General features: G+C 37.3%; 1 protein-coding gene across 1 annotated transcript in view; it reads right to left on the bottom strand.

Moving 5' to 3' along the window:
• Positions 1-24757, bottom strand: part of Malrd1 (MAM and LDL receptor class A domain containing 1) — a 658259-nt gene that overhangs the window by 4260 nt on the left and 629242 nt on the right. The gene's annotated exons all lie outside the window — the stretch shown is intronic.

The raw sequence follows: 24757 nt of genomic DNA, 5'->3' as shown, positions 1-24757 counted from the left end.
GAGAGAGAGAGAGAGAGAGAGAGAGAGAGAGAGAGAGAAACAGAGAGAGAGACAGAGACAGAGACCCATGCACTTGTTTGAAGGTTGTATGGAAGCCTAAAGTTGATATAAAGTCTCTTTTTTGGTGACTCCTTTCTTCATTGATGAAAAGCCTGTCTCTTGACCCTGGGTCTCATCATCTTGTCTAGTTTAACTAAGCAGCTTGTTCCTGGGTTCCTTGTCTTCCCTACTTTTCCGACTGGAATGACAAGATGGCTGTCCTGCTCACTCAGCATTTACATGGATTTTAGGAATGTGAACTCTAGTCCTCATGTTTGCGTGCAAGTTTTACCCACAGAGCCATCTGTTGAGCCTCTTGGAGAGTTTTTCATGTGAGTATTCTTTTCATGTTATGGACTTGATCTGTCTGATTCAGCATAATTGAGCTCATTGCTTCCTTTTTATGGTTTCTATTCTTGTTAGAAGACAAGGAACTCCAGAACAGGCAACAAAAAATAATACCCACTATTGAAACAAAAATAATACAACCAATAGCTGCTCAGTTACAAATAGAGTGAAAATCCCTAAGACATGTGCACAAGCACATGCAGTCATGGGTTGGGGGAGGGCCAAATGCACACATGCATACACACACATACAGAGGTACATCACAGAGAGAGAGAAGGAGGGGATGGAGGGAGGGAAAGAGGGAGGGAGGGAGAGAGAGAGAGAGAGAGAGAGAGAGAGAGAGAGAGAGAGAGAGAGAGAGAGAGAGAGAGAGAGAGATGGGAGGCCAGTTCTGGGATGATCACTATTGTCTTAATAGCAATGAAGAAGAAAAAACACATATGCGTTAATATTTTTTGCATAATCAGGGTACAATGTCAATAAACAAGATTTTCAGTATTGTATATACCCTTAAATACTAAAGGTTAAGAGAATGCTGTTACTGACCTTCTGTTTAAGTTTTCCAGAGGCTAGGCCTCCAATTAACAGCCATCGAAACCACATAGCCTTACAGAGCCTAATCTGGGTGATCAGGTTTGACTGGAAACATATTTTCCTGCTGCTTCAATATCTTCTAAGCATGCTATTGTTACTACTTTTTAAACCATGGATTAAATATGCCACTGATAAAATAGTTCACTGTAATTTAGGCTACATTTTGATAACTGATAAATATATCTGATATAGCTTTTTATGGGTCATAATTTGAAAAGGCAGTCATAGATCTATCCTATTTATCTGTTCATTCATTGGTCCAATAATGAGATACTTAATGAATTTCTCCAATTGAACTAGATATATTCATTTGGAATCTTTGTGTTTGTTTCTTCCCGAACTGGTCCATATTACATTGTACCTAGACAGGGGACACCATCCAACTGATAACTGGCAAGAGTATAAGGGTGGTTTTGAAATGTGTCATAATGCCAAAGCCAGAGGTGGGCCAGGCCAAACTGAGCATGACTTAGAAACTATCAAAACAGGGTGAAGCTGGGAACTAGGAAATGTGAGACAGTCAAGGGCAGTAAAAAATGAAAATGTAAATCCAACTGACATCAAATTGTGAATGGAATTAAAAAGGAGGAAGAAGCCTTACTCTACTTATAGGCATGGCAGAGTCCAGGAACTGACTGTGCAGGTGACCAGGCACCGGGGAAAGAAGCACCCAGAGCAGTGATGCTGATAGAAGTTGACAGCTTTTGGCTTTGGACTCAGGGAAGCCCAGACAACTCAATGATTGGCAGGCTGATGTCACACCAACTGATAAAGTCCCCAATCATCTAAATACGTGTAAGAAAGGAATTTCTCTTCTAAAAATATTCTCAAGTCTTAAATAATTTAGTTTTATATTTCCCGCTGAAGACAAATGTGTAGAGAGGGTCTGGATTTCAGGGTTTGGCGATTATCTAGAAGGATGAGGGTGTTGCTATAAGGAAGTGGAATTGTCATAAAAGAGAGTCAGTATGTGGCCGTGAAAGGAATGTGGTTGGAAATCCTTACACTTCAGTCTGTGTTTCTTAGCAGCCTTGGCATGTTTGTTATTCAACCAAAAGTTTGGCTCCCATTCGTGGGAATGCTTGGTTCCTGTGGTTGAGTATTGATATCTTTCCTATCCATAAATTAAATATCACACATAATCTAACTCACTTAAAATTAGTTTGTCATTCTTCCTACTGTAAAACTTTCTAGTGTTGATAGTCCCAAAGGTACTCTAAATACTGAGTTGCTTATAATATTAGTCTACAAATGTTGTAAAAGGGAAATGAAGAAAATAAAAAAGAATAAAACCAAAAGCCATGTGTGTGTATTATAGCCAATAAAAAGACTTTGCAGAGGACATTTATATTGTTTTTAACAACACAATTAGAAGATAATTCACATGATCTTATAATTCACATATTTAAAATCATAATGTCTATGTTTGTCTACATGTGTGAATATGTGTGTGATACATATACATGTACATGTTCATTTTTGTAAGTGTAGGTGCACATGTATGGAGGTGAATGGAAAGTCTAGGCTAGGTATCAACCTTCACTTTCCACCTTGTCTAAGAAAAATCTTCTTTGTGATTCACTGCTGCGTACACTGAGATAGCTGGCAATTCTCCTGTGTCCACCTGCAATCTCACTGTATGAGTAATGAATTATAGACACGGGTTACTATGTACATCTTATTCTACATGGAATCTAGGGATCTGAACATATATTTTGACACTTGATCACTAAGCATTTCACACACTGAGCTGCTTTTCTATCTCCAGATTCACACAATCATTATGTATGATTCAATGTTTATGATCATATTAACTTTACTAAATTTTAGTTAAAAATATAAGATTATAATTTGTTACTTTGTGACATAAAAGCAGATATAGAAACACAACACAGTCAAACAATACACATACATATTCATGGACACACTTCTAAGTCAATGTAGAAAACATTGGTTTGACATAATGATCATTAATTTCATCTACTTTCCTGTAAATGTCATGATTTCAATATAGATGCATAAAATTCCATTGTATATGTGGACCTTATTTCTTAGTCACTCATTTATTGAGGGGCATCTAGTCTGGCGAGTTTCCTGGTTAGATTAAACAGTTCAGCTCTAAGCATAGATGAACAGTGTCTCCATGCGATGGTGACTTACAGGTATTCGACAAATAACCAAGAATTATATACTTGTATCATAAGAAAGTTCTCTGTTCAATTAACTGGAGAATCTCCATGCTGATTATAAAGCTAGTGAACAAGTTTATAATTTTGCCATCAGAGAATAGAAGAAGCATAATTTCAGCATACGTACAGTGACATGAAGATGATTTGAAGCAATTACCAAAGTGATTTTTCTATTAAGTTATTGCCTGTGTGCATTGGGTGGTAGATGTGGCTTCCACTACTAAGCTAACTTCTCTCTTTTGTTTCTGAAAAGACAGCCAATATTTCAAGTTCCCAGACATGAATGCCGTTAGTTCCCAGATGGAAGGCAGTGCACTGTGGTCACACTCTGTAAGATGCTAGCATGGTGACTCTGCTATTTCCCACCATTCCCCTTTACCTACTTAAATGCATCTAATGCTTGTAATCCATTCATAAAGTATTGTGACCTTCTCTACCAGATTCTGACCCTACATAGTCCATCAGGGCATGGTTCATCCCTGTCTAGTTTCTTTTTAGAGGAATGTCCTTTTGTAAAGATGCTAGACTCTGGTCGATACAATTATTACTAGTGTAGACTACAAATTGATATTACTTACATCAATTATATTATATTATGTTATATTAATGATTGATTACTAATCTCATTCTTTTCTTTTTCTGTCACATTTTCTTTTAAATTTCCTTCTCTTTTGCATCCAGAACTTGGACTGAATAGAAATAGTAGAGTTTGTGGTAGGATTAATTACTAGTGACATTTAGAAAATTATTTCCTTTTTACGTGTGAGTATTTGTGGATGTTTGTTTGTGTGTATCAGTGTGTGCATGTGCATGTGCGTTCAGGTGCCCACTGGAAGACAAAAGAGTGTGCTGCTGGATCTTATGGAATTGGAGTTTCTGGCAATTATGAGCTCCCTGATATAAATGATGGGAACCAAACTCACATCTGTAAAGGCAGTAAACACTGTTAACATGGAGCCATCCATTTCTCTAGCTGCAGTACTGTCATTCAAAAATTGTCTAATGCTATCAGGAATTTGATGATAAAAGGCAAATAAAAAGCTAATTCTGTTGCATCTCTCTTCATCTGTGTGTGTGTGTGTGTGTGTCTGTGTGTGTGTGTATGTGTGTCCAGTTTCGTCCTCTTTTAAGAGACTATCCTATTTTTTTTAAGTCCCTTTGTGGTTAAAGATCATGTCTATTAGTACTATCTGTACTGTTCCTTTTTTTCCTACACTCAACAGCACGTCAAGAAAAGCTGGGGGAAGCAGCTAAGTGGTAGAGTATTTCCCTAGCACGTACAAGGGCTTGGCTCTATGAACACAGGTGTTGAGGATATGAACACAGATTCTCAGGCTGACACAGCAAGCACTTCATGCACTGAGCTATGTGCCATAGCCTTTTATATGTATTTTTTTATGTTTATTGATTATATCCTCCCTGCCCAGGACAGATTCTTTCAGAAATACTTTCTTCAACCAGGATTCTATCACTAATTTTCCCCATCCTATATCATTCTAAAAAACTATGAAGAGACAGTTTTTTTTCACCCAGTTTTCCAACCTGGGGAGGTTGGGTAAGCATTGTTTTATCTTGGTTGTTTGTTTATTTTCTAGTAATAAACTGTTACCGTTGTTGCCCATGACCAATTCAATGTCAAATAACATGCCTGGGCCATCATCCTTTTCTGTAAACCTTAGAACAATATTTGATCATTTTTGTATGACATATTTAAAGCAGAGTACAAAAAAAATGTGCAGTGAAAGAACACAGAATAAATAAGAAGACAGTTAGAGAAAGTGGAATGATCTGGAAGTAATGACCTAGCATGTGGAGATAATATCATGTGTTTATTCAGTGTATGATAGACACATGACTTTGAGATGCTAGAAGTCAAATGTAAGCAGGACAGTCAATTACACAGGCCAGGCTTTCAAAGGGAACCAAAGCAGGCACTCAGAAGCACAAGTGACATTTATTATGTGCAGATTGTCACTGTCACCCAGCAGGAAAATAAGTAACAAGTTCAGAACATTATTTTAAGAAGGCAGCATGAAATTTCACACAGTGCTTTAGTGCCTCTCAGAATACAATGCTGAGACTATGCCAAGACCTGTTTTAGTAAAATGCTATGCATAAAAAGGCACTGATAATGAATAAGAAGAGGTTCTCTAGAAGCTTGGAAGGGACAGAGAAAGGTTAATTTTGGAGACATTTTCATACGTACCAGCTTTTAAAAAGTCACCAACCTGAGGCAATTTCTCAATGCTTGTGCTTACCACAAAGTATGAGGACATGAGTTCAAATCCCCAGAATGCATGTAAAACTGTATACTTCACAGTAATCCTAGCATTACCACTGTGAGAAGGTGGAAAAGATAGAATACCAAGAGGCTGATATAAGCAGTGGGCAACAACATGAGACCTTGCCTCAAATAAGTTAGAAAGTGAAAAACATATGCTAAGGTAGAATAAAACTGCATGGTAGCCTAAGGTATTAAAAGAAGAATTTGGAGAGTTAACTTTTCTACATGATCCACATAAGCTCAAGTCTTGGAGATCTGGCAAAGGAGATTATCTTGATATTCTAACAAGGGTTAGAAGGGGATCTTGAAAGAAGAGAGGAGGAGGAGGAAGCAGGGCTGGGGTGGAATCACGCAAAATTACAGACAGAAAGGAAGAAGGCCAGTTTGAAAGGACAAAGATAAATGGAGGGAAATACCATAAGCTAGAAAATTTCATTTTCAAGTCCTTAAGGACAAAATATTTGGAAGAAAAATTTCAGAGCAAACTAGATTTGCAACACAACTAGAAAAGTGTCCAAAATAGAGAAAAGGCTTCATCATCTAGGGCCATGGAACCAGAAACATCAGGACACCAAATTATGCTGAACGCACTCAAAGGAGATAGCAGCTGCCATATTTCTCTCTCATTCTTTTTCATGAAGGAAATAAATATGTTGATAACAAAACATGAGACTGTTTAAAAGGAAACTGGCCATGATGGAGCCCTTTCATAGGAACATGCTGCAGAGTAAAGATGCAGCTATAGCTATGAAGCTGATCCTGGTTTCTGTAACCCAACCTCGAGTCAAAGGGGCTGCCAGTGAAAGCTGACTCATTATTCCACTTCATGAGTGCAGTGTTAGCAAATTCACAGGCACATAACTTAAACCAGATGCAGGGTAGGATAGTTCCTATGCACAAGGATTTGAAAGCACATTGTAAAATATTTCCTGACCTGATAAAAATTGCCAGAGAACAATGTATTTAGATGATAATTAAAGAGGATGATTATTTATGTAGAAAGATGTCTTCAAAGCTATCAAAAACATTAGCTGCAATCCCACATGCAATAATCCAAGCACTATTAAATGATGATACCATTATATAGCCCTGTCATCAACACTAAAAAAATTAGATGTGTATTTCTGAATTATGGTCTATGAACCACTATGTGTAAAAACTCATAGATTTGTTAATTCAAAATCCTTTCCACAGTAATGACATAATACAGCTATTTTATCATTTTATTTTCACTTATGTGTGAATGTAATAGAGAGGTAAGCTGATGATCACCAAGCACAACTCAAGGGTATGGTATGGAAATGTACATTGCTTCTGTCTTACCACAAGCATGAGAGTTTTAAACAGTCATCTTGATCTTGACAAAGCAGTAACCATTATTAATCATATTACATCTCAACTTTTAAGTACATAACTTGTTATGTTGTTGTTAAAAGTGGAAGGAAAATATTTAAGTACAGAATATAAGTATGTGTTACCATTTGGGAAGACATTGTGAGATTGAGTTACATGCTAGACTAAAACTTTCATAGAACAATGCTTCTTTTGAAAGAAAGAGTGATAAAAATATGATTATTCAACCCAAGGCATCTAGCAGTCACTTTCATAGAAATATAGATGAAGCAAGGCTCTATAACAAGTCAAACATACAATAAACTCTATTAATGAAGAGAACATTGAAATAGTCAGAAAGATTAGAAATTTTGCAGAACTTGTTTTCTTCCCAAAAGACAACAGATTCTCAATACTTCGAAGAGTTCACTGGAGAGAGTATTTCTTTTATTGCTCATTCTCCATTCTAATACTTGGAAACTGCATCAAAACCACATACGGATTAATGGCATTTTCGAAGTGCAAGGTAGATCAGTGAATTTGTAACATGACAGCGGTGCTGGCTAGTCTTCTGTCAATGTGATACAAGCTAGAGTTCTTTGAAGGGAGGGGACTTCAATTGAGAAAAATGTCCCCATAAGATCGAGCTGTAAGGCAGTTTCTTAATTAGAGGTTGTTGGGGAAGGCCAGCCAATGAAGAACCGTACTATTCCTGGGCTGGTGGTCCTGAGTTCTCTAAGAAAACAGGCTGAGCAAGCATGGGTGCAAGCAAGTAAGAACACTCCTTCACAGCCTCTGCATCAGCTTCTACTTCCAGAGCCCTGCACTGTTTGAGTTCCTCTCCTGACTTCCTTCAGTATGAGCAGTGCCGTGGAAGTAAAAGCTGACTAACTCCTTGCTAACTCAACTTGCTCTTGGTCATGATGGTTTGTTGCAAAAATAGAATTCTTAACTAATATAACAGCATAAACATTTTTTATTGATGTTATTTCAGATATTACAGCTTAAACTATTACAGTATCAAGTTTCAGGGTAGTATAAAATTGCCCATAATTATCAAGTTATTAAAATTGCTTTTAAAACTTTATATATACATAATTTTTTCTTTGTGTAATCATTTCATTAAAAAAGACTTTCATGTCAATGTTTTCAGAATGGGAATATGAGACAGGATCTAACCCTGTAGCCTGGCTGGCAAGCATTTTTCGTGTAACCCAAGCTGCCCTCAAACTCATGAGCACTTTCTCTTCTCGGCTCTGCAGTGCAGAAATTACAAGTGTGAGACTATATGCCAAGCTTTTCAGTAGATTTTTGCTTAGCAACATCTTCTGAGAATAATTTTTCTCATCATTTCATTCAATAAGTGGGATAATTTAAAGCTACAGTATTTAAAATTCAGTTCCCTCAAAATTATGCATATATATATTATACTATATATATTAAATACAACTTTCGGTACATAAGACATTATTAAAATAAATAAAATTTACTCATACTTATTAGTTTCAATTTCTGCTGTCTAAAGTTTTGTTAGATATGAACCTCATTAATGAGAAATCTTGCAAGTTCTCAGTAATATTTAAGAGTGTAAAAATCTATCTTAAAAATATTATGAATGGACAAATTAGGAAAAAGAAAGAGTTCATACATACCTATTATTATTTTTGATTGACAGGTTTGTGTAAAGTATAGGAGATACATCATGATATTAATATAATAATGGCAAGATTAATATAATTTAAAATTCTCTCTCACCTTTGGTTTGGGTTCCTAAATATGAATCCCAGAGTAGTTGTCAACTAGTATCTATGAGTTGGGTGATGACTTAGAACTCAGAAAGAATCCCACAGTGTGTCCTGTGTATGAGCACTGCAGTCCCCCAGGTCCTTATGAGCATTCAAACAGCAGATAATGTATTACTGTTGCTGATTGATTTAAGTCCCTCTAACCCATTCCCATGACAAACGCTTTATCATGTCTTCTAAAGCTATCTGCTAACTGTGCTGCACTGCTTAATTTACAAAGATGTGAGGAATACCAGACTCCCAAGTTTGATTTCAATGCCCTCCTCATTGGCCAGAAACATTGTGAAATTCAGTCTGAACAGCCACTTCTTTGTACTTTATTTTATATTCATTGTTTACCCTGTTATTGGGACTTAAAGTAATGTCTCTGTTGGCATAACATTGTTTTCCAGCTGTATTGCTCTGCATGACAATTCACCTTCATTTCCTTATCTAATTTTCGTGGACATTCAGTCTCTGGTTGAAATGTTGCTTTGTTTGTGACTGTCGTTAGTTATTTATTAAATAGTGTTTCTTTGTTTACACAATGAAAAAACAATTTACATAAGAATGATTACAGAAAAATTGAACATAGTGGCATTTGTTTACTTACATCCATGTCTAACCAACTTCAAGATTAACTTCCCATGGAACAGAGCTCACAGACTTTTCAGTTTAGAAAACAGTACATTAGCCAACTGTCTGCTGTAAAGTCAGGGAGCTGTTTACACGGAGCTTCTGTTTCATTAATCTTTGTTTCATGAGGAGATGATATGAAAAAAACAACAGTCAATATTTAGAGCTGTCAATGTGGCTTAGTGGTAAAGTTATGGCCGTCACACGTAACATACTCACACACATACATACACACACACACACACACACACACACACACACATGAGAGAGAGAGAAAGAGAGAGAGAGAGAGAGAGAGAGAGAGAAAGAGACAGAGACAGAGAGAGACAGAGACAGAGAGACAGAGAGAGACAGAGAGACAGAGAGAGGGAGACTGAGAATGTGTTTATAAATATCATTTAAATGTGTAAGAAAGCCCACTAGTTAGTAAACTAATTTAAAAAATAACATTTAAAAAAGAGTTTCAATAGAATTACCTACATAAATAGATAATTGTGCTCCTAGAAGACAATGTTTACTAGGTAAACATTGCATAGCAAGTCACTGGATTTCTTCCCAGTAGTCAAGGAGAGCTCAGAATTCTCTACAACGGTCCAGGATCTTGCTTATCCACCATAACTATATTGTAAGAGCCTATTGCTGAGACAGCATATACACTGCAGGCAGAACATACAAAAATCAATCTCAGACAAAAGGGGAAACTTTCTGGTACATAGCTTCCAAGCTGCTAGGTGGTGCTGTGCAGGATGCTAGAAGAGAACAAACACTGGTGGTTCCACAGCATTAGATCCTGCATGCTATAATAAGAATTTTGTACATAAGATGTGTCCACTGGTACTATTGTGGCATAAATGTTCTAAGCCAACTAACCACTTACTGAATGAATTTGAGCCCTGCCTTATAGCAGGAAATTTAATGCCTGGCATTGTAAAACTGGTTAAAACCAATACCCCCAAACCAACAAAACTCTTGGTGGTGGTTTAAATGTGCTTGGCCCAGGGAGTGGCAATATCAGGAGGTGTGTCACTCTTGGTTTGGGATTAGAAACCCTCCTCCTAGTTGTCTGGAAATAGTTTTCTGTCTGCTTTCAGAACAAGATGTTGAACTCTCAGCTCCTCCCATGCTACTATGCCTATGGACACTGCAATACTTCCTGCCATGATGATAATGTACTGAACTTCAGAACGAGTAAGCTAGTCTTAATGAAATGTGTCCTTTATAAGAGCTGCCTTGGTCATGGTGTCTCTTCACATCAATGAAAATTTATACATCCCCACATAGCTGGAGAAGTTATAGATTATGGACTCGATCTCACTTTCAATAATTTGCTCAAGGGTCATTGTCAAATTATACACACACACACACGTACACACACACACACACACACACATATATATATATATATATATATATATATATATATATATATCAGACACACACAAACATATATATCTGGACTGCTCTCAACCTTGGGCAGATAGTGTCTTTATTTTATTTTAGTTGACAGCAACCAATGCAGAAAGACATAATTAGACAAAGTCCCAAGAAAATCATATTGAGTGCACAGCCTTAAATGGGACATTTTTGTCAAACATTTGCTCCCTCAGGTAACATTACAAAGGAGGAAGCAGAAACAATGTAAGAATCAAAATGAGAAAGAATGTGGTGAAATGCTGTCTTCTTGACACAACATGGCTATTGCATCACACAGTGCCTGGGGTTACCTGTAGAAGACCTAAAAAAAGACCCAAGTCAATCAAAACTTTTGCATAAATGGTGGGATTACTCTCCAGGTCTAATATTTTCTGAGCTACTATTGGCAGTTGATAGCTGCCAAAGGAGAGAAACTCAATTTTTTTAGGGTGTGGCACTTGGTAGGTTTTCTATGCACCATCATTGATGGTCCTCCTACCTATGTACACATGGCAAAGAGTAATTGGATATATCGGGGTTCTTAAGGGTCATGAAGTTGAGAGGGGGACATGCTGGAGGAAGTGATGGGAAATGAAAGAGTTGGAGGGGGAAATTGGAGTTGGATATTATCATGAATAAACATACCTCATAAAATTCACAAGAACAAAGAACAAATATAATTAAAAATAAAAAACCTATTAGATGAAAAAAGAAATATTCTCATCCATCTCATATCAGTTTCACTGACAATTTGTTTTCAGTTTTGTTTTTCTGTTGGTCATTTGTCTTATGTTGGCATTAACCCATGATAGTTTAGAAATTAAAGCAAAATCCTAGCTTCTCCTTCTGCACACACAGTTTGAGTAGCTGCTCTGTTTTATAGCATGTTTTATTGACTGTTAGTAAGAGGTGGTTGCCATGGGTGACATGACTCTTCATTCAGGCAGGTTTCCCTGCTGCCTGCTCTAGAAACACTCCTCTCACCCTTCTTCTTTGACATTTTCAAGTCCCACACTTGGAGGAGACCATTTAGTTTGTAGCTGTCTCTCATCAGAATGAAGTATTCTCCTTGTAAATTGCTGAATATGAAAACTCACTCTAATGTCTTTATTGATTTTTTTAGACATAATCTGTTTGATTGAAAACAGATTGCAGTGTTGAAGTTAATTATCAGCCACCATGATTTTCCTCACTAGTTACCTAGCAGTTTCTTTGTTCACAATGCCTGCAGACAATTTCAAGTTGACAACTGTGTGTAAGAAATCTATTGAGAAAATTGGTTTCATTTCATTATGACTCCTGGATCTACCCAAATTCCTATAAATATTTGCCATTTTGGATTTATTAATATATTTAGTTAAAATACATCTATACCTGATTTCAGTTTATAACATGAATAATGAAAAATTATTTATAGTTATATCATTTTGATATAGGAAACATACAGAGGAGTCTTAGAGCAGTCCACAATTGGCAAGCTATAGATTTCCCTGAACTGATCTGTGCACATTGAATTCCCAGTTAATTGCAGCCATTTATTTTCTTATTTGACCTGTGGAGGTCTCATATTGACTATCTGTGTAACTTCTGTTATTAGATAGATTCTGTTTTTTCCAAGATGCTTTTCATTTATCATCTCACAGATTTTAATCTGTGATGTCTTGTCCTCATCAAATTTTTAGTCAACCTTCCCTTACTATTGCCAGTATGTTTACAGCACCATGCCTTTCTTTTACATCTTTTTATGCTCTTTCTGTTTATCCTAGGAAATAATACTACACAATTGATATATATTTATTGAAGCATTGGGATACTTTGATTTACATAAATCTCCCTCACTAGCATATAAGTGTTTTATTTATTTATTTAATTTGTGGTATGTACATTGTTTGTGAATAATGTATACATGTTATACATATTGGATGTGGGGTTACATATGTGTATATGAGCATGCAGGGGACATAAGAAGTTGTCAGTATCTTCTTTTGCTCTCTGTCTTACTTGTTTATTTGTTTGTTTTAGGTAGGGCCTCTCACTGAAGCTAAAGTTCACATTTTAACCAGATTGGCTAGTGAGCAAACTCCTTGGATCTGCTTCTTTCTACCAGTCTGAGAATCCCAAGTACAAAGTACCAAGATTACCTGTCTTTAAGCAATAAAATTTTGAACTCAGATTCTCATGCTTATCTGGCAAGTACTCTTACATATCGATCTTCCCAATCTTGCAAATTATTTCTCAGCCTCTAGCATAATTAAACACATATTAGGTCTATAATAAATTGTTTATAATACTACCTGAATGAATCTCTGTGGGTTCTAATTTTGTGATTCTTTTTCCCATAAAAGATGAAAGTGAGCCGATGGGTTTTGCCATGGCAATAATCATGATTAGTTATATTTAGAATGACTATGAAAATATGTGGCTCCTAAACAGTAAAATGATCTTCATTTTTTTTATCACAAATACATATTTGTCTATCTGTAGTTATGAGAAATTGTGGGGCATTGGGCTATGCAAAGACAGTCTGGTCTCCAGTCAAGCTGAGATGGAACCCCATGACCTGGTGGTGATAATTCACCTACATGGGATGGAAGGAGTTCTCTCACGTCTCCTGGAACTCTGGCTCCTTTTGAATTTACTGCCCCCTCAGCCCCCACAAGAGAAGCACTGTTAGTAGTCACATAGGCAATGTCCCAAACTTCTGACCTTCAGGCTAAACTCCTCCCAGTTACCTAGCAACAGAAAATATAGCAGCATACCATAAAAAGAGCTGTTTGGTCCCTCCTCACTCTCTCACTCCTCTCTCTCTCTTGCTCTCTTTGCTTTTACTCCCCTTTCACTCTTCTCTCCTCTCCTCTCACTCTCTTCCTCTCTCTCCCTCTTACTCTCTAGCCTTTCTTCTCTCTCTCCCTTTCCCACAGCCACGGCCAGTCTCTCTCTCTCTTTTACCTTTTCCCTTTCTTCCTGCCTTTCTACAATAAAGCTCTAAAACCATAGACTGCTCATCAAGGCCCGCTGCACAGACTCCTGCCTGTGTGGGAACCTCTCTCCCTCAACCCTCTCTCCCATAACCCCAGTGCTACAGGGTATTGCTCTGGGGCCCCCTGTTTCAGGGGCTGCCCCTTGTCTACCCCCTGTCATGTGGGGTCAGTGGCTTAGATGTCCACCCGGGTCCCGAGTGGAAAGCCTCTGGCAGCTCTTTCACATCTGCCTGCCCAGAGCACAGGAGGAACTCTGGCCAGACATGGGCCCTAGCCCTTTTAGTTCCCCCAAGAAATAATAATAAAAATTATAGATATTAATAATATACTAATATGAGTATACACTGTAAAGCTTATATTATTCTAGGCTGGTATCAGAATGATTATATCTGGTCAAATAATATCTTAAATGATTGGAAAATTGTTTAAACAAATGTGAGATATGGAGTAAAAGTATAAAGTCATTTTGAAATCATGTAAAAATTCTATTTTGTTTTATAAATTTATCTTACACTTATGAAAAGACTTCATCACAAAATGTTTTACAAATGACCTTTTGCTTTGGGGAAAACAAAACAGGAATGATATTATTTTTATAAATAAGACTAGTAATTAAGTTGTCAGATTCTAGTATAACCTCAAGGCAAAATCTGTCACATATGTGACTTTCTGAATTAAATAGTTAAGTGTGAGGACTATATTACTCATACCAACACATTCAGCTGATTTTCTGTCTTCCTAAAATGCCAAGACTTATTGCTCAGTTCTTTTCATAGATTATGAATGTTTTGGAATTCTATTTTTAAAACTTCCTTCATTAAGATTCTAGCAGTTACAATTCTAATCGAGAATTGAACTTGAAGCTCACCACTGACCACAGGAATGTCTTTGTCAAAGGCCATAGAGGTAAACATCATCAGGCACTCCTTTAGGTGTTATTTTGGCTTCCAACAATAGAATAAAAGTCAGCCAAGTTTAAAGAAAATTCTTCAGGAATACAAGGGTATCCAAGCCTTTTCAATCATCTTCTGGAGATATTAGATGGTTAAATTACAGAGATAGTACAGTGTTTATATAAAATCTGGTCTTCATTAGCCAAGCAGAGACAGGATAAAAATTAGACCTAATATACATTTGATGGGATGAAGCTTCTTGGCAATTGCTAGAGGTATAAATATTGGTATGTGGAAGATTAAACTATTATGATGGTTGGGATCTGTTACAGTAGACATAGAAAGATGCCAATGAACCAAGTAAAGTTGCCCTTGAGGACAGTGGTTGCTTTATCCCATGGTACCCTGGGAATGATGGCAGAGGGTACCACTTTTGGACTTGGCCTTGGGAAATATGTTGACTTTTCATGTTTTATTTTTACAGTGAAAAAAGGATTAAATGGAAGATTTCTGAAAATTTTTTTTGCCGCAGGTTTCAGGAAATCTATTATATCTGCACTTGATCAGTAAGTCCTGCATGTTTGCCACCCATCCTATACCTTGGTCTTACTTATTCCATAGAGCCCAGGTCACAAGACTTCATTGCTTTTGTTGTTATTGATGCAGCTGCTGACATTTTGGTATTTTATTTGTTTTTTGTTTTTTGTTTTTGGCAAACCTTTATGTTCTACCTTTTTTATTTTTATTTAAAATTACCCTAACCATTTCCCATAAATATTTGTATTTTCTAAGCAAGATACAAAGCATCCAAAAATTATTTTACTGCTTTTTCTGCCCAAAGCTTTGTCAGAAAACAGTACTTAAACAATTCAGTCCTAGATGTTTTTAAGTGTCACCTAACTAAGAACAAAATTTAGGCCACACAGGGAAATTTTCCAGGTATCTTAACTAATCCTAATTTGTAACTTGGATTGCTTTTTTTTTTTTTTTTTTTTTTTTTCCAACATAGCATACCTCTTTTAGGAACTCACAGAGAAAAGTTAAAAGTAGGACAATACTCAGTCAAATGAAAGGCACTTCAAGAGTTGAAAGGCTTAATGCAGTTAAATGTCAACTAGGGAATATTTAGGCCCCCCAAAGAGCTAAGCTTAATACCTGATTTAAGCCAGGCAATTTCAAAGTGAGAAGAGAAGTATAAAATGATTTAAATTATAATTTCCCACTTTGACACTGTTGTAACACCAGTTACATGAAAGGTTAATTTAAGCAACACGAACATTGTAACCACATAATTTCACTTCATACTAAAGTATACTAGAAAATGTTGAAAGATGAATATCAAATTTATTTATGATCGTATGAATCTTATTGCTCAGTAGATAACTAAATAAAAATAATAATATTAACTCTTAGAAAAAAATTGTAAAAATCATGCAACTGTAGCCTACATTTTGAGGATATCTTATACATGATAAGATAGTCTAGTTTTATCATTTGACATATAAGAAAATGTCAAATATCAAAATAGTTTCTTTCTCTATTGCCCAAACTTGCTTTCTTCCTGATTTGGGAATGGTCTCATCAGCACTGTTAGCCATGCTATCTACTAAGGCTGATCATCTGCAATCTGCTCTCATTCTTATCTGTCCGCAGTCCCTGCATTAAATAAACCCTCTGAACGTCACCAGCCCTCTTCTTAAGCTCTCACAATCTATTCTGGCACTGTTCTTTTGTTGTTCTTTTTAAAACACAGACGTGATCTTGGCCTTTATCTACTTAATACAGTTTCCTGAATTGTGTTAGGCAGAGTCCTAGTGGGGAATGGCTTGCATACTCAAATTGGAAAAGGAAATTTGCTTGGTAAAACGTTGCCTACAGAAAGGTGTGGCCCCCAGAATAAAAAGAACCTGTGAGGAATGGTGCAGGATCCTGAGCTGGGAACAGTAGGTCTATCACCACTGAAGCAAGGAGGAGAACAAATAATAGAATTGTTGGAAATCAGACACAGCAGTGATGGTACACTGGGGGTGGGGATCTACCTACAGCCATATGTATCAGACTATAAACATCTAACCTTCCTCTCTCTGGCCTCCCCTCCAATGCCATCAATTAACCCCTTACAATGTAATTGCAGGTGACAGGCATTCCATAGTGAAATCTACAGGGGTTGGTCTCTAGATTAAAAAAAAAAAAAAAAAAAAAAAGACAAAACAACAACAAATCTACCCCATTTGGGACTAGAAAGTAGACCTCTTAGGAAAAAAACAGAAGATGGCATTTCTTTTTTTTTTCCTTTTAAAATCATATTAAATTGGATTCTCTTTAGTAGGTGTTCAAACCCTTTAATGCCTCTACCACATACATTTTAAAGAGTAATTTATTCAGTTACCATCCCACATGCCACAACCCATCGTGCCATTTTGGATCCCACAACTTTCTATATTTTCTTGTCTTGTTTTTTAACTCAACAAGATTTCATCTTCCTTCAGATCTGAACACAAATGTTACCTCCTCTTTATAGCCCTCTTCATGCATGCCTTTGGATTGCCAGCTCCCAAGATTGTACCACTATGAAGACGTGCCTTTGGTACCCACCCTCCACCCCCCACTTCTCTCCTTAAATAGGATAGAAAACAAGAACATTTTATAAGCTGGGAGAACATGCTTTCTTTCTTTAGGGGCATTTATATTACATCTTTTCTTCCATTGTACAAGAAAGGAAGCTAAAGTTAGAATTAAGGAACAGGATGCTTAACTATCTCTTTAAATAGGGAGAAGAAAAGAGAAAAGGGAGACTAAAAAAAAATATCATTTATAGCCCAATCATGTTTTTCAAAACCCTGTTCTCCATTGGAGAACTAATTTTGAATAGGCTTATCTGAGAGTAACCAAGACAGGCACAGATGGCAGAGGTTTGGCAGGTTCCTCCCCCCCACCCCCACCCCTGACCTCAGAATGTGAGAATGGCCTTTGTTTCTTATGAGTGAATGCAATTGTGAACTGTTTGAGAGAGAAAAGGTTTCCCAAGCACTAAAACCTTGTCCATTGCACCTATGGCATTCTGGTGGCTAAGGATAATTCATTCATGGGACCTGCACAGACTCACATGAGACTCAATAGCTACCAAAGGTACTGAATGACTTGAGGCAGAGAATAAGTGAGTTTTTGGGTTTTGCTCAGAATCAGTATTTATTTCTGGATCCAGGTTAGGCCTATCTAGTAATCTCAGACTTGAATGTCAGCTGAATTTCTTCATTCAAAAATTCACATTAGGATACAAAGTGTTTGTGCTGGGAACAGGTGTGGCAAAGAAAGTTTAATATAACAGGGATAGATATTTATTTTATAGCCTGTGTCACTTATGCAAGAATCTCAAAGAACTGTCAGTATCATTAGTGGGCTAATTATTAGTGGACAAACATAGCTGGTCCAGGGAAGGGGTTCCTGAGTGTCCCTGCTTCTTTGGTCATATGAACTGTAAACTGACAGAATTCTCTTCTTGGATTTGGGCCTATATCCTATCATTATATTCAACAGCATCAAACAAGTCCTTTTAATTGTAGAGCATCTCTCCAGTCCTGAGAACTTTCAATGAATGCTTCTGCATTAGAGTTATGAGACTTGTCTAAGATCACATTCCTACCCAGCAGTTCTTCTGTTGTTGCACATGGTGTTATATGCTGAACGTTTCAACTCCTCTAATTTACATGCTGAAGCTGTCGCTTTTAAAACAAGGGCATTGGGAAGTACTTAGACTTATGTGAAGTCATTATAATGGAACCTCCTTAAATTAAGGGACTAAAACCTTCTTAGAAGAGGAAGAGATACTTGACTTTCTTTTTTTGTGATATATATATATATATATATATATATATATATATATATATATATATATATTTTTCTTTATTTACATTTCAAATGCTATCCCAAAAGTTCCCTATACCCCCCCCCGCCCCTGCTCCCCTACCCACCCACTCTCACTACTTGGCCCAGGCCTTCCCTTGTGCTGGGTCATATAAAGTTTGCAAGACCAAAGGGCCTCTCTTCCCAGTGATGGCTGATTAGGTCATCTTCTGCTACATATGCAGCCAGAGACTCAAGCTCAGGGGGTGCTGGTTAGTTCATATTGTTGTTCCACCTACAGGGTGATACTTGACTTTCTAATACCAGCTATGTAAGGACACAGGGCATTGGCAGCCATTTGCAAGGAAGACAGAACTGTCTCATGGAAATCTACAGCACTTTGATCTTGGATAATAAGCTTTAAGTTTTAGTTAATTAAAATCCTGTAAAATTTTCAGAAATATTTCATATCTAAACTTTTTAACAACTTTCATAGATTTATTTATTTTCACCTATAAGTAAATGAGATAAGTTTACTTTCAAATGTTCTTTGCTTATTAAATTTACAAAGTATTTCTAAGTTATGTGCTCTGAGATAATAAACTATTATTCGATTTTTACCAGATTTTTTTCCAAGCAAAGGTGATACAATCTAAAATAGAAAAAGAGTGGGTATAGTCTGGCTATAGGTAAAGAAAAAGCCAATAACCTATTACGTACTCATGCCTTTTGATCTTGATCTATTGCTACAAACTTGATACTGGTATCTATTTTCTCTCACTGTGAACCACTTTTTAATTACTTCAGGAGTCAATTCTCTCCTACCAGCATGTAACTGGGCATCAAATTCAAGTTATCAAGTTTGTAGGGCAAATAATTTTACCTGCTGAGACGGCTCTGCTGTACTATTATTGAAGTCCTGGTGACTACTATCTTGACCAATCCCACCACCATTGGACCTTGGCTGCTCTGTGTGGAAAGTGTATGTCTCAGTCAGGGTTTCTATTCCTACACAAAACATCATGACCAAGAAGCAAGTTGGGGAGGGAAGGGTTTATTCAGTTTACACTTCATCACCAAAGGAAGTCAGGACTAGAACACAAGCAGGTCAGGATGCAGGAGCTGATGCAGAGGCCACGGAGGGATGTTTCTTACTGGCTTGCTTCCCCTGGCTTGCTCAGCTTGCTTTCTCATAGAACAGAGGATTACCAGCCCAGGGGTGGCACTACCCACAATGGGCCCTCCCCCTTGATCATTAATTGAGAAAATGCCTTACAGCTGGATCTCATGGAGGCATTTCCTCAAGGGAGGCTCCTTTCTCCATGATAACTCCAGCTTGTATCAAGTTGACACACAAAACCAGTCAGTATAGTATATACTATTGGCATGTCCCAAATCTCACCCATATGTGATTTAACCAGGTATGGGAGTCTGACTCAAGATGGTAATCACAAGGTTTTAATTTGCAAAGTTTACTTTGGACCAGGAGAGAAAGATGTCATCTCTTTATATGTTTTGGGGAAAAAACAAATAAATAGCATTCATCCTTTACTGAATAGTTTATTACTGCGTAGAGGAGAGAAGAAATATATCTAAAGAGAGAATCACAAAGCTGGCAAGCACAAAGAGGCAGGGATGAGAGATAATGAGAAGCTCTACTTGGACCAGTATTGTTGAGACTCCACCTAGTTTATTTTTATCCTTGAGCTCCAGCACCGTGGGTCTTGTATTAATTCTTCATTTTGATTAAGATAGCTAGATCTGCTTTTTACCCCTGCAATCAATGTGGCAAGTAGATAATACAAAGTTCATGGAAACCATAACAAACTCCAGGAAATGAAATCTCTAACAGGAACTTGGCCATTTTCCTATCCTCAGCATTGTCTGAGCACAGAGTCTCCATATTATATCTTAAAAGAAATTAATTAAAATTTTCTTTCAAGTTACTGAAGGGTCTTTTGTGCCACAGGTTCTCCTTATAACATCTAATAAAAATCTTAAATCAAGGTTTACCTGTAGAGGGTGATACTTTCTTGTTCAAATTAATTTTTGTATACACTAGATTTTGGCACTACTTTCAATTAAGCCACTGTTATTTTACTTAATCATTTTTTGTCAAGATATTTCAGATGACTTTAGGGCAAAAAAAAAAAAACCGTTGTGAAATTTTATAAGAATATCTTTGTTTGAATCTAGGGTTTTATTTTATTGTTTAAGGTAGTGGTGCTATTACTTAATAAAGTATAAGCAATTATCTTTTATCACATATTGGGTACCATTTATGCATGCATTGATATGTGCTAGAACATAAATACATGGGCTATAATGTGGAAATAATTGTTACAAAACAATTTAATGAGTTCTATAACAGAATAGTAGAGGACAGTGTCTTGAGTGACTAATATTGACAAGATAAAAGACCATATTGGCATGACACCAAAACCAAATAGTATTGAGTAGCTTATCTCTGCCACTAGTCCAAACCTGCCACATGGGCAATGATGACTGGACAGGGAGCTTAAGGGTCTAGTTGGCCTTGGCTCTCCAGCTCTAAGACTGCACAGACTATCTGTCATAGTGGGGTTTTTAATGTGTGTTCTGGGAATCAAGCTCAGATGCCCAAGCTTGTATGGCAAACATGCTTCTGTGTGAGCTATTTCTCGCTCCTTAATTGCCCTCTTTATATTTTAAGTTAGTACCTAAATTTTTTTATTTTTACAAGTGTAATATATAAAATATTAGATATTATAGAGGTTTCTTTTTTAATTTAATTTTATTTTTAATTTATTTTTTACACTCCATATTCCATTCCCTGCCCCCCATCCACCCTCTGTCTGCTCCACGTCCTATACCTCCACCCCACCCCACCCTGTCTCCACATGGAAACCCCCACACCCGACCCTACCTAACCTCTAAACTCCCTGGGGCCTCCAGTCTCTTGAAGGTTAGGTATACCATCTCTGAATGAACACAGAGCAGGAAGTCCTAAACTGTATGTGTGTTGGGGACTTCATATCAACGGTTGTATGCTGCCTGGTTGGTGGTTCAGTGTTTGAGATCTCAGGGGTCCAGGTTAATTGATACTGCTGGAACTCCTACAGGATCACCCTTCTCCTCAGCTTCTTTCAGTCTTCCCTAATTCAACAACAGGAGTCAGCAGCTTCTGCCCATTGGTTGGGTTCAAATCTGCATCTGACTCTTTCAGCTGCTTGTTGCATCAGAGGGCATGCTAGGTCCCTTTCTGTGAGTGCTCCATAGCCTCAGTAATAGTGTCAGGCCTTGGGACCTCCCCTTGAGCTAGATTCCACTTTGGGCCTGTCTCTGGACCTTCTTTTCCTCAGGCTTCTCTCAATTTCCATCCCTGTAATTTTTTCAGACAGGAACAATTATGGGTCAGAGATGTAGAGGTTTCTTAATAATTTTATGAGGACTTGGAGTCATGTCTAAATTGTTAAGGTGCCTGTCATGCCAACGTGAATATCTGAGTTCAGGTTCCTAATTCCCACATAAAAGATGGGTAGAAGATAGATGGATTCCTAGTGCTTGTTGGATAGCCACCCTATCTGAATTGATGAGACACAGGGTAAGTAAGAGATCTTGTCTCAAAAGATAAGGTGTTGTGGAACAAGCCTTAAATCCAATAAGAAAATGGACCTATTCATCCAAGGATCATATCTTAATTGGATGTTAGTTATTGTAATTGAAATGGATCATGGGTAGTCAAAGCTATCGAATATTTTTATTCCCTATTATTGTTGTGAATAGCATCTTCCAGTATTATGAAAATGAGCCAGTAAGAATGAACCTTCCATGTCAGTTCCAGCTTTATTTATTTACTTCCTATGACTCAAGTAAGTATATGGTGTCTTCAACACTACAACCCTACTTATAAGTTCTGGTGGGTAATTAAGACAAAATAATATAGCTTATATTGGGGTACATTGAGTTCCCATTGACCAGTAACATCAAGGGAGTCAACCTTAGAAATGTGCTTTTGTTTTCTGATGGCTTAAGATGCTAAGGACAGGCACTGTCAACCACATTTAAGGCAATTAAGACAGAACACTGCTAAGTAGACCCAAACCCTTGGTTGAGTTTAGGTCACAAACCCTAGAGCAGAATCTACTACTATTGCTTTGGTATTTAATTTGGTATTAAACTGCCCCTAAACTTCCCTAAGTACTCATATATTAACCCATACATTATAGCAGCTTTCAGTCTTCATCAGAGTAGTTTCCTTTTAAATTAGATGACAATTAATGCAAAGATATGCAACTAATAAAAATGCAGAGAGTAAGAGACTGTGGAGTGCTCAGTTGGTACCCAGTTTGTTGTTTATGTCATATTTCTCCACACAAGATTTACTAGTCATTCTGATAGCAGGACTGGAAGATTGAACTAAGTATGGGTAGTACGTGACTGTTGTGACAGTCTTCTTGAGACATGCCATAGCATTGAAAACAAAACCCACAAAAGCTGTGGTTGAAAGGATCATACCTGCATAAGATCAAGCCAGTCAAATGTCTTACATGGGTGAAGGAAGGATTGCTAAAGGCAAAGTCCATCCCCTGAGAGTCTGGGGTAAGTTTTGGAAATCAGAAATAGGGAACATACAGACAAGGAAGAGAATGGGAAATTGGAAAAAAAGACAGAAGGACTTGCTTGAAGGTTCTTGCACAGGAATGTAGATACTCCAATATAGAGGGTGGCCCTGCTCTATCAGGAGAGGTCATCTTTTTCAACCCAGTGCCCAGCTTCTGGAAGGATGCACATGGAGCCCTGAAGGAAGAAGGACATGCCTACTCTACCATTCAAGGCAGTTGAATAAGTGAAGTAACCCAGGCTCAAAAAGTCAAACACCATTATGTCCTTTCTCATAAGAAAAAGCTTCTAATTTTCATGTGTGTTTTATTTATGTGGGAGTAATTTTGTTTAGACACCATGAAACCAAAAGCCAGAAAGGGGCTGATGCCCAGGGTATGAGAAAATCTATGCTTTGGGGGAAAAGTAGACATACAAAATACATGTGACCTGAAAGTGGAAAGGAAGATACTAGGGTGTAACTTGTTTAATCAAGGATCAGGAAGGCAGTCTGGAAGAGGGGAGTGATGCCAACATAAGCTAAGCAAACTTTCTACTTTGAATGGGAATTTTAAAAAAATTAAAAGCAGGAAGAAACCAAACACAAAAAGAGTTGGGGAATGGCTAAACCCTAGAATGTGCAAAATCTGGTGTGTCACAAAGATAGCCACAAACAAAGGAACAAAAGAAAAAACTACCTTGAATATGCTTTTCCATTATATTTGGCAATCTGATTGATTAAATCTTTCACTTCCTCCAAATTCTCTCAACTACCTTTCTTCCCTGTCCACCTTTCAGATCTCAACCCATTATCACATATCACGGCCATAACTTTGTGTCTGTTTTTCCTGTTTAACACTGAACTGAATCTTCTTTGCAGCCATAGCAACCACCACCTATCCCTAGCCCTTTCTTGGTGTAGCCTTAACATCTAAGCCTGGCCTCCAGTTGGGGGGGGAGAAGGGGGATGGTGAATCTCTGAATTTAGATCTGAAACAGCACCATCCTTTTTTGTTAGATTTGTTTTCATGTTAGAGACAGAAGCTGGGTCTTAGGAGACTAATCATTCTATGGGAGGTAGGAAGGTGCTTTCTACTGCCTGAGGGTTACTATAACTCAGTTATGTTGGGTTTTTTGTTTGTTTGTTTGTTTGTGGATTTTTTTTCTGTTTATGGCCTCCATAACCAGATATTTGGCTTTCATCTGTGTACAGAAGTGATTTTTTAATGATACTTTTTACATACTAAATGCCTTTTAAAAATAGAGGGAAAATTAAAATAAGTTAGGTCAGAAAATATAAGTTGGCTTTAACAAATGATGGAGGTGAAAAACAAATGAAAAGGGGGGATGAGAAACTCAAAGCCAAATAGTAATGAAGGGGGTGTGTGGCTAAGTCAGTGGAGTGCCTTGGTGCAAGCTTAAGGACCAGAGTTCAGATCCCAGTACCCATGTAAGATACTGGGCAATTAAGCATATGTTGTTAATCCTTATATGAAATGACTGGTATGATATGTGGGGAGACAGCAGTCAGAGTCACTTAAAACTGTAAGTTAAGCCCAGGTTCAGTGAGAGATGCAATCCCAATAATGAGGCAGAGAACAATTGAAGAAAGCATCCAAAACAGACTTATGTCATTTACACAGATGCATATATCTGTACACACATGTACACATTCCCATATGAAGATACACACACACACACACACACACCACAAAACATACAAAAACAGGCAAGGAAAAGACAGGTGACTGTCATACTATGGCATAGGGCCACCAAAATCTACTCGAAAAATTTTTAAGTAGCCTCAAATTGTAGACTGACATGATCTGGAGAAGGTGAG

Source organism: Mus pahari, chromosome 3, assembly GCF_900095145.1.
Source record: "Mus pahari chromosome 3, PAHARI_EIJ_v1.1, whole genome shotgun sequence".
In the NCBI taxonomy this organism is placed as follows: Eukaryota; Metazoa; Chordata; class Mammalia; order Rodentia; family Muridae; genus Mus; species Mus pahari.
The sequence above is the reverse complement of the archived record's forward strand: the minus strand, read 5'-3'. Positions and strand labels throughout refer to the sequence as shown.